The sequence below is a fragment of the Sylvia atricapilla genome, chromosome 3 (assembly GCF_009819655.1).
Source record: "Sylvia atricapilla isolate bSylAtr1 chromosome 3, bSylAtr1.pri, whole genome shotgun sequence".
Lineage (NCBI taxonomy): Eukaryota > Metazoa > Chordata > Aves > Passeriformes > Sylviidae > Sylvia > Sylvia atricapilla.
In genome coordinates, this window is record NC_089142.1 from 68,036,195 (window position 1) to 68,050,973 (window position 14,779).

The window sequence follows — 14,779 nt, forward strand, 5'->3', positions numbered from 1 at the left end:
TATTTAAAAGATGCCTATGCTTTTTACAACGGTCTAGCATTCAAATGACTTGGTAAACTCACGATACTCTCTCCAGCAAATTGATGTGCAACCAATCTGTGCCTATTTACTTTAGACACAACCTTTCCCCTAGGATTTTATACTTCAAAGAAGCATGCACCTTGTTTACATCCACTCAGCACATATCGTCCTCAGCTTGTTTCTGACTGTTTTAACAGTGCAACAGTATTGACCAAATGATAGAGCAGACTTGCCGGGCTTCACTGGAATTTCCTTCTCACAAGTTTGAGATAATTAAAAACCCCATAATCCACACTAAATTTTAGGAAAAAAAAAAAAAAAAAAACAAAAACAAACAAAACAAAAAAAACCCTCACCATCCTCTGCTGCTCTGAAGTGATTGGTTGTTTCCCATATCCTCACCTTATAGTAATTAAAATACAATTTTTTTTTATAGTAAAAAAAATGTTACTAAACTGCTGCAACCTAATACTCCGCTCAAGCCACAGCTCACATCAAAGGGAAGAGGCACAAGGAAAGGAGTACCTCTTTTCCACTTCTAAATGCACTGTGCTCAAGAGGAAGAATTAAGGTCACTGATTCCAAAAGATTATTTTGATGAAATTCATGCTTATTCACTCCTAGACAGAAAAGCTTTTAGTGAAAGAAAAAAAAACCCAAACAATTCACCCAAAACCCAACCAAATACTGTAGGAGCAGAAAACTTACGTGATTTGTATTATACTGTTGAAAGGCATGTTTAGGTTTGGCTACAATATTTCTGCCGCACTGAGCACCCTGCAAGCCTTAATGCCAACCAGTTTGTGTGGCACAGCAGTTCCAGGGGGCTCCTCACAGACAATCAAGTCTCAAGCCAGGATTATCTCCAGAGTAAACAGAGAACCACACGTGTCCTCCAAAACAATGCCTCACAGAGAAATTTCCAGGGACATTTTTCTTTATTTCCCTTCCTTTGCCTTTCCTCAACACAGAACCATTTTTCTCTAGCTTACAATGCAAGATCTACACACTCTTCAATTCACTTTAAAAAAGTAGTTTGCTGAATTCTCCTAAAAGAATTGGGAAGATGGCAAGATTGCTACATGTTCTATAGTGGCATATTCCAGAACATTGCCCTGCAAGTCATATCTGAAAATATGTTGAACTGTAACTCATTCACTAGAAGGAAATTAAATTTTTCTTCTGTCAGGGAACCACTAAAGTTTCCCATGTCCAGATTAATTGTATCTACTAACTTTAATTTTCGAGACACAGGATGAGAAGGTTGACTACTTGGGAATTTTGTATCTGTAAAGATACAAGTCAACCCCACAAAAAATATCTTTAAGCAAATATTTAATATCAAGACTAAAATATAGATAAATCAAAGTAATAAATCAAAACAAAGAAAAGAAGGGAAAGAAATTTAATCTCTACATAATATCTAAACGGATCTTGAAGAGTGTTTTATCTATTTGACTAGAGAAATATCCAGCTGAAATATTTTAAGAGTTTTAATGATGGAAAACCTTTTTTGTTATGAAACAGAAGTTCTTATACTTGTTCAGAAGTGACGAAAAATGACCTCAGATTTACATGCTAACATCAGATTATAGCAAGAAAAGGAAAAAGGACAATTAGAAAATGGTCTCACTCCTCCAAATGTATTCTGGGATTTAATTTTTTTCACTTGCATCAATAAAAACAAGTTCCTCTTTACAAGAAGGCATTCTAATATCATTGTATTGGTACTGTTTGGAAGATTAAAGTGCTTTTTATTGCTAAAGAAATTTAAAGAATACAGCCATACATAATCTTTTCAATTAAGGTTATTTCTTCAAATAGAGTTCAAGCAGATATAAAAACATTCTAATTTTATATGCATATTGAAAGTGAAATTATTTTTTTAGCTTTCCAGTTTTTAGCTATAATCAGATTTGATTTATGCAGAAAAATGTTTCATTAAAAAAATGAAAATAATCTTAGAAAATAGTTGTTCAACAGAGTGTGGTTTGGGATTTATCCCTATATTTTTTTCAATTTTTTGTTTTAAATGTGATAGCTAAACTTCTTCAAGTTTTCTCTTTATTTTTTCTTTTTTTTCCTGTGGAATACTTATCAAGACAACAATCTTGATCATCTAAAACAATGATCAGTGACAAGAAACAGAAAGCAATTACTCACAAGTAACTGCCAAGCCCACCTGTGGTTAGGCAACAACTTAATTTTATTGACAAAAATTAATGTATTCTATTTTTAGGTTTCCCGTTACCAAAGTTAACACAACAGCCCATAAGATTGGCTCAGTGGAGGCCAGTGCTAATAAAAAAGGTTGTGAGTTCAATGGACCATTCACTTAAAAAAAGGACTTGTTCCTTGTAGGTCCCCTTGAACACAAAATATTCTCTGACTTGTGATTTAATACTAGGCTGGCATATGTTTTGCAGTCCTGAACAGTAAGCATGGCATTTACTTGAAGCCCAATCTACATACCAATGGGGAAAAAAAAAAAAAAGTAGTTGAGTTTTACTTACAGATAAACATTCTCATTCAGAGTGCCTGAAATCCAGTAAAATACATGTGTTGGTTTTTTTGTTTGGTTGGTTTTTTTTATGCCAATTAGCTACATATTTTTGTAATAATGTAACCCTACTTGCTTACTACCACAGCTAAATTCTGGGACATTATGAATACTTGGAATGGTAAATGTGATGGAAGTGATCTATTTTTTTCTCTGCATTAGTTTTTTTTGTTTGCATAAAATTACAAAGGTTTGTTTTTTTTTTTTTTTTTTCTTTCACTTGAGCCTGGGGATCTACAAAGTGTACAAGATCAGTATTGGGTTTAGAAGCAGGTAATAAAACAAGTAGTGAAATGGACAGATTAACAGGTTTTCAAAGTTCTAGACAAATATCTGTTCAATATCAGAAATTACACCTATAAATGTGCAGATATATTTAAAACGAGACTTCTTAAACCATACTGTCTTCAGCTTTTGCACACTTTCTAAGATTTCTTTCTAGGGAACTGCAACTGAATTCTACAGTTCATAGATCCAAAATAAGCAGTTTGTGTAAACTTACTTCAAATTCATTAAGAGTAGAAGAATGTTGCCTTGGGGAATTTGTCTTGTTACAAGTTCCTAGAGATATACACAGGGCTCAGATGAAGAGACAGTCCATAACCCATGCTCTGTCCTTGAACCAGCATTTCCATCAATATTTTACTGCTCATTTCTAAAACAATCAGATAACTTTCCCTTTGAATTGTGACTTCAAAGCACTCAAAGTTTTGGATCAAAATTTTTTCTGATTACATACTTAATCTAATAAAAAGTCATGTACAGGACAATTTCAAAAATATTTTCCTACAAAGGATGACAATTTCTTTGGAATCTTTCTTGTTCCAAGCAATCCTGGGATAATCATTAAATGCTGGCAGCTTAAAGATTATCTCTGTGTATTTATCAAGTCTTACTCCAGTTCTGACAAGATAAGATGAAAGAATAGTGTTACTAGCCAGGGCCAAGAGTTATGGCAGTCTAAAATTCAGAGTGCTTTGCATGATGACAGGATTCTATTTTAAAAGAATTTTGAGTGGGGTTTTAGTCCTTTCTTTCTTTTTTGTTTGTTTGTTTTGTTGTTTTAGGTTTGCTTTTTGTTTGTTTGTTTTGTTTTGTTTTTTTGTTTTGTTAGTTGGTTGTTTTTTTGTTTCTGTTTTTGTTTTTTTTCCCTGAAGTAGGATAAGAAGTCAGAAAATATAAGTAAATGGAAAGGAAAAGTATTTTCTAAAGAGACAGCTGAAGGATATAACAGTAACGATATAAAGTAAAGGAATATTATAAAATGCATGGCAGAGGAAAAAGAAAAAAAAGTTCTCTAATTTTTGTACAAGAGTCAGTGCAAAACATAGGTTACTTCTACATGCATTGTAATTTATGTAATTTGATTTCAGAGCCAATGTTTTCCTTGTGCAATTCTCTGCTTTTTCTTCCCTCTGGTTACGTTTTTTAGCACACTTGATCAACTGTGTTTCTCTCATGAGGATTCTCACAGCAAACCCATGGCCAAATCAGTTGCTGCCTAGCCCATCATTGTAGGGTAAGGTAATAACAATACTCCTTTTTCCCCTCACAAAATTAAGTAGGGTATAATATTCAAAGAACACTTCCAAGAGAAAAGCCAGCAGCTTTTGGTCTGAACCTGACTATTCAAATTTCATGCTACATTTGAAAAGAAGAAACTAGATTATAATTTATAAAAATACCTGCAATAATGAAGTCCATGTGTTCTTTCAACCCTTCTTTCAGTCTTTGACTTACTTTCCCTTCCAACTCTGTAAAAAAGTCAATCTCTTAAACTTACTTTTTCTTGATCTGCAGCATTAAATTTTTGTTGCTCCTTAAGCCTCTAAATATATATTTTTTTAATTTCATGTCCTTCCCCTCTGTTGCTGAGATGATTCTGTTCCTCCCTCTTTTTCCCACTACCTCTCAATTCTCTGAGGCATTTCTCTCCTTTAGCAATTTCTTGGTAGCCCTTTTAATGATCTTTTTTCCAGCAACAGGGAGCACCTGAACTGCTGCATCAGCCACAGCTGTTTGGAAGCTAAAGTTGTTTAAAAGGTGCGTTAGAAACTCTTCTGTCACAGACTGTTTTATTATTTACACTTTTAACTTTTGTATTTGACTGGGACTTTTCACAGGGATTTTGAATGAAAGCAAAGACAGAAGCAGAGACACGTAAACATCATGACAGTGCTGGAGACGGTGTGCAAGCAGCAATCTCAAAACAAGGAAAAACTAAACGTACTGCTTTTCTCCCCAGACAGTTTTCACTGTCAGGTGCCCTCAGGAGACCAAGAGGGGGCTGGTAACTCAGTCATGTCATGAAGATCCACCACCATTGTTCCTAACAGAGCAAGGCACAGCTAAGCCTTCTTTTGCCTTCAGGTAGGGAGTAGAAAGGACACTTGGGATTTGGACATATTTCAAAAAGTTGCCCTAACTACCATGGAGAGAGAAATGAGCTAAGACATTACCTCTGTTCTAATTTACCTTTTCAGTACACATGCCAGTTTTTTACTCCCACATATGTCCCTTATAATGTATGACAAAGAGTCAGTGTTGATATAAACATAGGAAAGAGAAAAGCAAGCCCAAGAATTAATCCATTTATTCAGCTGCATTTACAGATTAATAATGTTTTATTGCTTTCACAAACCTGTTAAAAAATGAAGAAAGAAAAATTAAAAAAAAAAAAATTAACCTTCTTTGGAAAATTAGTAATGAAGGCAAGAGGATATAGTCTGAGTTATGAGAAATACATCTGCTTCCTCAGACGGTAATATGATAAATCTTGACAAGATATTTAAATTTGCATGAGTCCTCATATATTCACAGAAAAATTGAGATGAAGGAATTTACTATACCTTGCCAAGGAAAGGCTCTTGAATTAAAGCAAAACACCGAAGTGGATCAGAATGAACTACTAAGTGTCATTAAAATGGCTGAGGAGATGGCTTCTAAAGAAAGTTATGAAAATCAGATAAATCAGTCTGGCAAAAGAACTTGCTGATGAATCAGAACACAGTAGAAAGCTGTGAAAAAGCCAATCGCCTAGCTGACGATTTGTTTTTTTGAGAGCTTTCTCACATTTGTCTTCCTGTTTCAGTCCATTTCATCCATTCCATGCAATTAAATACCTCATAATAAATAAAAGCAACTCTTTCCAACCATATCTAGTATAAGCAGCAAGACAAATCCTGCACAAAAATTCTTGCTGTTCACATTTATCTCCAATACTAATTTCAAGAAAAAATTGACATCAAAACACTGATATTTCTACCTATTTTTAAATTAATAGACTTCAAGAATACATGAAGTATGTGTTAGAAATTTTGTTTTAACATTAGCAAGTCCAGTTCTGATATCAATGGACTGAATGTTTTGCATCTAAAGCAGATTAAAGCACTTAGAAAAAGATGTTAGTAACTAGTAAGAAGTTACTAGTATAAACTGAAAATTGATATACTGTTTTTGGTAACTTGATAGTGTGAGTTGTGACTATTGCTGTGATTGATTTTATATAAATTAATTGATTTTTAATTCCTTGCATCACATTTTCAATCCATTTCAAATACTGCAGGAAAAAAATATTTCCCCTGTGCCTGAATGCCTCATATTAAATCTGGTTTTGTTCCACAGCACTGTGCATATCAAAGAGCATGTTAGAGAAATACTATCTTCATTTTCTAGAGATTTTTTTATACCTGAAATACCTGCTCTGTTCCAGACACTTACAGAGTGCACCATTTGGTCTCTTATTCCAGTTCTCCAGGATGGAGAACATGACTACAGGTAGCAGCTTCTCCATTATTTGCAGAATCTCAGTATCAGTGGAACTTTGCAGGAAAAAAATGCATGACTGCAACTTGCTTTCGGAAGTGGGATCAACAGGCAACTATATACAACGGGTCACAGCTAACTTTTGAAATACACTGGCAAGCACTGACAGAGCTTGCCTTCACAGCCAGCCTGTACTCCACAGCAGCAGCCATAAACATTTTTTCTCTCTTACTCTGATAAGTAAGATAAGCATCTGACTCCACAAACTGTGAGATGCTCATTTCTGGGCTAGAAATGCCTTAGGCTAGTATTTTTAACCTCCGGCTTTCATTTCCATGTTTCTCTATTCTCCTTCATGCTGGTGGTACTGTGTGATAAATGCAATGATAAAGGTGGTAGAAACTCCTTGTAACATGGGTTGAAAAATCTGAATAGAAACAAACAAAAGAGTTGTGCCTCTTCTTGGTGAGTATTTGAATTTATGGGTAATCCTGTAGGGTACAGATCAGCTACTAATGACTAAAAAAATACAGCCTGAGATACTGAACTTATAAAGATCTCTATGTTGTTTTTTTTTTTTCACCTTATAAAGAAGGTGCTAATTTGTGGTACATAAGGTATTAACATTTTTTATGAGCACTGCAAAGCTTCAAAGGGTTTAATCGACTTTTACTTTTGCTGGTACTGTTCTACATCTGAAAACAGTTTTCTGTCAGTGTTGGTTAACAGCAACTTTAGTATTAAGTGGCTGCAGCAGAATTACTGACAATTACAGTTTTGTATCCAGAGAAATAGCTTCACAGCATTTAACCAGTTTTTAACTTCACACACTCAATTCTAGATCTAATTGAAAAATGCTTCTGAATGATGCTTTAAAAACTGTAACTTGCATCAGTTTTTTCAAGGAGGAGGTTATAGCCAGCAAGTAATCTCTCTGGATGCCTACAGAAAAATTTGAACTATGGTTTATTGGACAATCTCTTGGTAATTTTCTTTCCTCCTTTTTCTACCTCTCACAAGAAAAGAAGATGAATCACTTTTCCAATCTGTTTCAGCACATAGCTGCCCTAACAGCTTTGCAGTAACACGGGGACAGGTGACAGGCACAAAATACCAGACTTCAGCACAGCCTTGTGAAACCCAAGACTAATACTGCTTTAAAGGTGTTGGCACTGCTGAGACCACAGAGCATCCTTGCCTTTACACGATGTTACTGGAAACTAATTAATTATTTAGGGTTCTTAAAGTTCACCTCTGCAGGAACTAAGACTGCACAATTAGGAAATAAAGCAGAATCTGCTCACTCTGAAGATCAACCCCTTTTTTACTGCAGAACCAACTTTACTATTGGCACAGTTTTAACTATTGTTAATAACTTATATTGACACTGCAGAATCATCATATCCTCATAAGATGGATCTAGGAAATAGATAACAATAGCCTAATTATTGTTTGTGATGAAATACAGAAGAGAATACATTTAAGAGTCGTAGGTTGAGCTAGAAGCAACAGCAGCTGGAAGAGAACTCTATGTTCATAAACTATAGATATATTTCACCAGGGTTACCAAACACCTGACCTTATGTGGGCTTCACCAGGAAAACTTCCACAAGAAGCATAATGTGCAATTTTATAAACAGAAAAATAATTTATGAATGATGATTTCTAGACCAGTCTAATGTAAACCAACTTTTCCACTCAAACAAGACAGTAAAAGTCAATTTTCTTATTTATATCACCAAAAAACACCAACTCTATGGCACCACCACATGGCAAACTCTTTGAACCAAATTGTGAAGCACTGCATTTCATACAGTGCTATTTTGAAATTTAGAAAGATAGTATGTGAAGGCCATCATGAACATTTATTCTGAAAATTTACATGGAACATTTCTCAAGTAACAAGTGAATCTGTTTTTTCATGTCTTCAGCTGAACATTCAAACAACTTTTAGTGGTCACTTAATGTCAGTCTTGGGCCCAGTGACTTGTAACAGCTGATTCAAACATTGAATGTCATATGCATGCACAAAGAAAAGAAATAGCCATTTCGAGAAGAGTTTTGAAAGCTTTTCTTTGAGTTTCATTCACATGCATGACAAGTAGGCTTAACAGTGAAAAGGGGAAAAAAGCTCACCTACTCTGTTTGAAACTAATCTAACAGAATAATCTTCTTTGAAAATTATGTATTATAAACACCAATAATTAGGTTAGATTGTTGTGTTAAAAGATAAATTGTTGTGCCTTGTTATTGCCAGAAGATTGGATTGCATGTAGAAAAACATTGCAAAGATGCTAGGAATCACATTAAAAAGTACATTAAAATCTTCACATCACTTCAAATTCCATTGCCATTGTCTTTGCCTCTCATCATTTTAAAAAGAAGAGAAGGTAATGAAGTTACGATAGTAGTAACACCACACTGTAAACTTTTTTGCCCACTCACCAGCAGAAATCTCTCAAGACATGCTTCAATGGCTGGCTGGGAAACTTCTAGTCACAGAATTATTTAGGTTGGAAAAGACCTCTAAGATCACTGAGTCCAACCTTTGACCCAGCCCCATCTATGTCAACCACATCAAGGCACTGAGTGCCACATCCAGTCGTTCTCAGGACACCTCCCCAGGTTAGTGACTCTAACTCAATGGGCAGTCTGTTTCAGTGTTTAACAACTCCTTCCATGATGAAATTCCTTCTGCTGTCCAGCCTGAACCTCCCCTGGCATGGCCTGAGGCTCTGTCATCTCAGCCTATCAGTGGTTGCCTGGGAGAAGAGACCAGCCCCCACCTGTCTCCACCCTTTCTACAGGTAGAGAGTGGTAAGGTCACTCCAGGCTCCCTCAATATATGGACTCAAGTCCATATTTGAAACGAGCATAACTGTTACATAAGTCAAAATAAATTAGAGCAAGTCAGAAACTTGGTTTAAGATCAGAGTTGACTCTTGGCTGCGTCCAAGCACGGATGGAAAAGTGGATGTGCATGGAAAGTACTTCTGTACCTCCGCTCAGTGTTCCAACAAATCTTCTGTATGCCTCTGAAATAAGCTTTTAGAAACATCAGCCATCTGGCTTGGGCAATATTTTTGCAAGCAACACAGTCGTTATAGCAAATTGAATTATCAAATTGTACTAGATACAAGTTCTTACTAATGCAGTATTACCTTCAAAATAGCAAATTTTTTAGCATACATTACCTAAGAAAGAGAATGCATTTTAAATACCTATTTATAATAACTTGTATCAGTTACTACAATATTGCAATTCAGTAAATTCCTCTTGTTTTCCTGAAGTTTTTTGTATGAAAATCTAATTGAGTACTTCACTCATTATTATTGCACTCAGCCATCATCCTAACCCCTTCTTTTTCAAGCTGTATATTTATTATACATAACTCACACATAATTGTGTATTTAATAACAATGGGTCAGTAAGAAGAATGTCAGATCATAGAAATATTTTGTACTAAGAAATCTATTCTCATTTCCAATTTCCAATGTATTTTTTTAAAAAGAGGTATACATGAAAATCCAACATGCTTACAATTAACTTTACTGACTTCTTTAAGGTTTTGCAAAATGAAACATATTAATTTGCAAACTCAGTAAATTAGCACGGATCATTGAAACAATCTGCTAAATTCCTGAAATCCAAAAGTCATTATTAACAGCTATTTTGCACTTGAACTGAATTAAAATTTGGGCATTCAGAGTTGCCGGCAACTTCTGTGTTGTCAAAAATTCATAAGCTGAAAGGGGATTGAAAACAAAACAAAAAAGGCACTGAGAATCGCTTAGGTATTAGACAGGGAACAACGTTTAGTCACATGGCAACATTGTGGCAAAATCCTTTGAGCCTTTTGTTGGAGCAAGACACGCATTTCTGACAAACAAAATCAAATCTACTCCTTAAACATCCGTGTGTCAGCCATGCTTAGCAGAAAAATCTTTGACTGCATCTACATCAGTGAACTTTTAGTTGTACCATGCATCATTTCAATTAGATAAAGTTTTGGAGAATAGCTAAGCTTTTTCTTTTTTTTTTTTAATTGGCTTTGCAATCTTGACTGGTTGTTTGCTCTTTGTACCAGCAGTGGATAATTGGGTTCTCTGTAAGGAAAAAAACAAACAAGCCTATCTGAATAGTCCAGTTTCAGTTTGCCAGCAGGAGGGTGTGGAGGCAGAGGGCTCTGAGCAAGAGGTGACCAAAAATAATTCCACAAAACTAGACAGACAATGGAATTCTCATATTAAATAGAACGTGAAGGTTTAGTCTAAAAAGATCTCATTATTTAGACATTTCTCTATGGGTAAAGAATTTACCAACTCTATTACTCACACTTATCTCTGACTTTCAATGTAGTGATGGTTATATCTCCAGCTCTCACTGCTGCTCCTATATTTCTTCATGTGTAATTGAACTTCAAGGGTACATATCTCTGACAATGTGCAAATTCCTATTTGTGATGAGACTACTACAAAATATGAAGAATTTCTCAGCAGAAACCTCAGCAAAAGAAAATCATGCAAAAATCATTGCTATTAAAAATGGTCTCAAGAACCATTTTTCCATTTAGTTAGAGCTGTGAAAATCCTGAAACTGTAAAAACAAGTAAGACTCAAAAGCATCATTCTCCACCTTGATGTTGTTTTGCCATCCTTCCCCAAACTCCTAAAGAAGGCACTTGATTAATTACCCCTGGGCTGTCACAAGTCCCTCTGTGCTTGTCCCTCTGTCCCAGTGCTCTGGCTTGCTTGCACAACAGGAAAATCAGACAAGATCAGAGGAGCAGAGTTTTGGGAATGGTTGCAAAAGTCAGTGATATATTTGAAAACACTTGAGATGCACAGACAATAGCATGTGAGATTACCCCTTTGATAGGATATATACTGTGCTCTCAGCACATCTCTGGACTGAAATACTTCTTTGAAATGACAGCTCTTTCTATCTTTTTGAACTTTAAATGAACCAAAGCAGATAATCATATCTTTTCTTGAAAGTACACACACAGGATGTAAGATACCATAAAAGTTGCAGTATAAATTAGTTGTCATCATCTTTCATCTTAATATTGACATTGTTTCTCAAAACAGAATACACTGCTTGAGAATGACAGGTGATTTTCCCTTGTGGGAAAACCCCTTATGACTCGCACATACTTTGTCCCTTCCCCTTTTTTTCTTTTTTCCCAGTTTCACTCTAGTTTTATTACTATTGGCTTGAAAGTGCACTCTAACAAAACTTAGCCAACCTGTGTTTCACGTTCAGCCCAACTTTTAGCAAAGCACTGTAGGAGCCCCTGCAGTGAGACAGTGGGGTAAAGAGGGTGCTGGTAAGACGCAGCAAATGAGGAGCCCCAACATGCCAGACCAGCCCCTGTTTCTGCTGCTGCCACATCAGAGCAAATGAATCACATGGTGACTCTGTACAGTTTATTTTTTGATCTCTTTACATCAGTAACACCTCATTGTCACACCCACTACTGGCCACACTGAATTAACATGAAATGCCCTGCAGTATATGTTGTATGCTTAACACCTAACAGCTAGATCTGACATATACTCTTACATATTAAAAAAAATCTTCACTCCAAAGGCAAAAAAAAAATTGGAATATAAATTTGTATCAACTTCAGGGAAGTCAGTAAGTTTACATCATGTCAAGATTTCAAAGGGAAGGGTCTGGAGTCCTGCCTGGGATCTTTTTGAGACTGAAATTTGCTCTGGCTAATGTCAGACCAATGCAAATTGTGCAGAAATCCACTGAATAAATATCTTCAATATAACACAAGGTGGACCCTATTTCAGGATCTTCTCACACTGCTTATAGAGACAAAAATGAAAATACTAACAGGTTTGCAACATAAATTAAGGGGTTTTGGAAATATCATCATTTATCATGTCATATCTAAATGTCACCTTTAGTTCATATAAATGTCACCTAATTAGTTCATATAAACGCTTTTTCTGAAATTACATCAGCCTTCAAACTTCAGAAAGGTCAGAACTGATAAGCAGAAACACATATATTCTCTCTTGCCCTTGCTTAGATTTACTCTGCAAAATAGCTGACAGAGAATTTTGCCTTTGGTAACTAATGTAAATAAGACAACCCTGAGACAATGTTTAGCACAGATGTGGGTTCCAGACAGTCCTCAGTGGCAAGACACACATTATTCCAACTAAATTTTTGAAGAGTAAAAAGCACCGAGTTTATACTCCCTATGCAGCCTCCTACTAACTCAGCAACCTTCTCATTAGAAATGAGAAAAAATAAAAATGTTGCCACAGCTTTTACATAGATTCTTCCTTTAAATATTTTGCCTTCTTTCTTTTCTAAATAATTAGCATTTTTTCAAATAAAGCCAAATCATAGCCTGATCAAAGGAGCAAATGATTTGCTGAATTCTATCTGCCTTGTCAAGTCCTTTTATTTACATTAAATATGTTTAAGCACTGCAGGATTTACCTTTTTGCATTTTATATCTGGAGCCGGAAAAGAAGCCCAGTGTAGAGTTGTATCCCAATAACACATCCTTAGGAAATGCTGATAAACAGGGCCACAAAACATGGCAACAAATATTTCTAATCCTACATATATTATATCAAAACTCCAATAAGAGGTTTTATAGTCTCATATATCAAAACTTGCCTAAGAGGGCTTTTTGTTTCCAAGTAGACATAGATGCTTCAAGACTGATTATAATTTTTACGTCTCTTACAACAAGACTTGAAACAATTGCTCCCATAATTGGTTTTTAGATTAAATGAATCAAAACTTCAAGCCAATAATAATGAATAAAAAGAAAAACAGGTCATTTAAGGTTTCAAATTGTCTCATATTTTTTGTTAGTTTTCAGAAAACACTATACTGAAGTCCCAGAAATAAAGACTGAGAATCTCACAGATTTTTATAGTTTGAGAATACTTCCAAAAAGAAAGGCTTCATAATGGGACATTCTTAATATTAATATTAACATTAAATTAATTAATCAATTAAAAATTACATGAGAGCCCGTTTGTTTTTCATACCAAAATCAATTCTGAACTCATTCATGGATGACTAGAAGGGCTGGAGAGAAAAAAAAAAAAAAGATAATTCTCCTTTCGGCTACATTGGCATAAAAGAAAATACTGTGGAGCATCTCAGAAACCAAAGAAAACGAAGCCTCAATTAATAGTAGCATTTGTTGGGTTCAGATTTTTCTTTTCTCTATTTTGTTTTTTCAATTTTTATTTCATATGCTGATAGCCACCCAGAAACACTGCAGATGTGCAGCATATGACATTGAACATATTTCAGGCCAAAATTAAAGAATGAAGATGCAAGTGTTTTCTCCTTCATCACTCAGTGGAAAGATTCAAAGTCACAAGTGAAACATTTTAAGACATTACAGTGAATTAAAACACATGAAATACACAGAATCTACAAAGTACTTATAATTTTGCCTTCTAAACTGCACTTTTCTTGCAGTTTAGTTTCACCACATATGTCTAATTTGCATACAACAAAATGGTTTGGCAGCATCAAGAAAACTGCAGATGAGGAGATTTGCTCCAAAGGTGCACTACTGAACTAAACTAGAACTCTCAGTAGTTCGACTGCCAGTGAAAGGTCACGGCTTGTTTCTGTCAACCACTTTACTCCTACAATTATTCTTCTGTATGAAAATGTAAACAAGATATCTGTATGTACAGACACATTAGGCAGTTACTGTAATAGACTGTGTGACATTTAATGTTCACTTTCAACACTGCTGAAAGCGAATATTACAATCAAAATTCTTGCTGTTACGTGACAATAAGAATATAGTTTATATTTGTATAAATATTTGTATTTGTATAAATATATAGTTTATATCTGTATAAACGACCACTGAAATCTACTTGAGAAACAACAAGAGAAAACCAATACCCACTTTAACAGAAGACAGTTCAACTGAAACAGGATTTCCTTTTTGGCAAGACAGTAATCTACATTCTAAGTCTTCTTTACTCCTTTCTAAAACTTGGAAACAAATTTCAAAAAGAAAATATTTTAAGCTAAAAAAGCTTCTCCATGTCTTTCTTTTAGTGGTATGCATTCTTAGATCAAAAAATGGTCATGCACCTAGGCAGGGACACTTTTCAGTAGACCAGGCTGCTCAAAGGTCAATCCAACCTGAGCACTTCCAAGGATGATGCATCCTCAGCCTCTCTGGGCAACTTGTTCCAATGCCTCATCATCCTCATGGTGATGAGCTTCTGTCTTAAATCTTATCTAAACCTACCGTCTTTCAATTTCAAGCCATTTCCCTCTGCATTGTCATTATACCTCCTTGTTAAAACTTTCTCTCCAGCTCTCTTGTAGGCTCCATCCCAGGTACTGGAAAATTTCAATTAGGATACCCCAAAGCCTTCTCTCTTCCAGGCTGAACAAACCCAGCTCTCTCAGACT

At 35.3% G+C, this 14,779-nt stretch overlaps 2 long non-coding RNA genes across 2 annotated transcripts in view; one reads left to right on the plus strand and one right to left on the minus strand.

The window, feature by feature from the left end:
• The window catches only part of LOC136359230 (uncharacterized), a 177,848-nt gene that overhangs the window by 162,488 nt on the left and 581 nt on the right, over window positions 1-14,779 (plus strand). The window lies entirely within an intron of this gene.
• The window catches only part of LOC136359231 (uncharacterized), a 195,394-nt gene that overhangs the window by 8,503 nt on the left and 172,112 nt on the right, over window positions 1-14,779 (minus strand). The gene's annotated exons all lie outside the window — the stretch shown is intronic.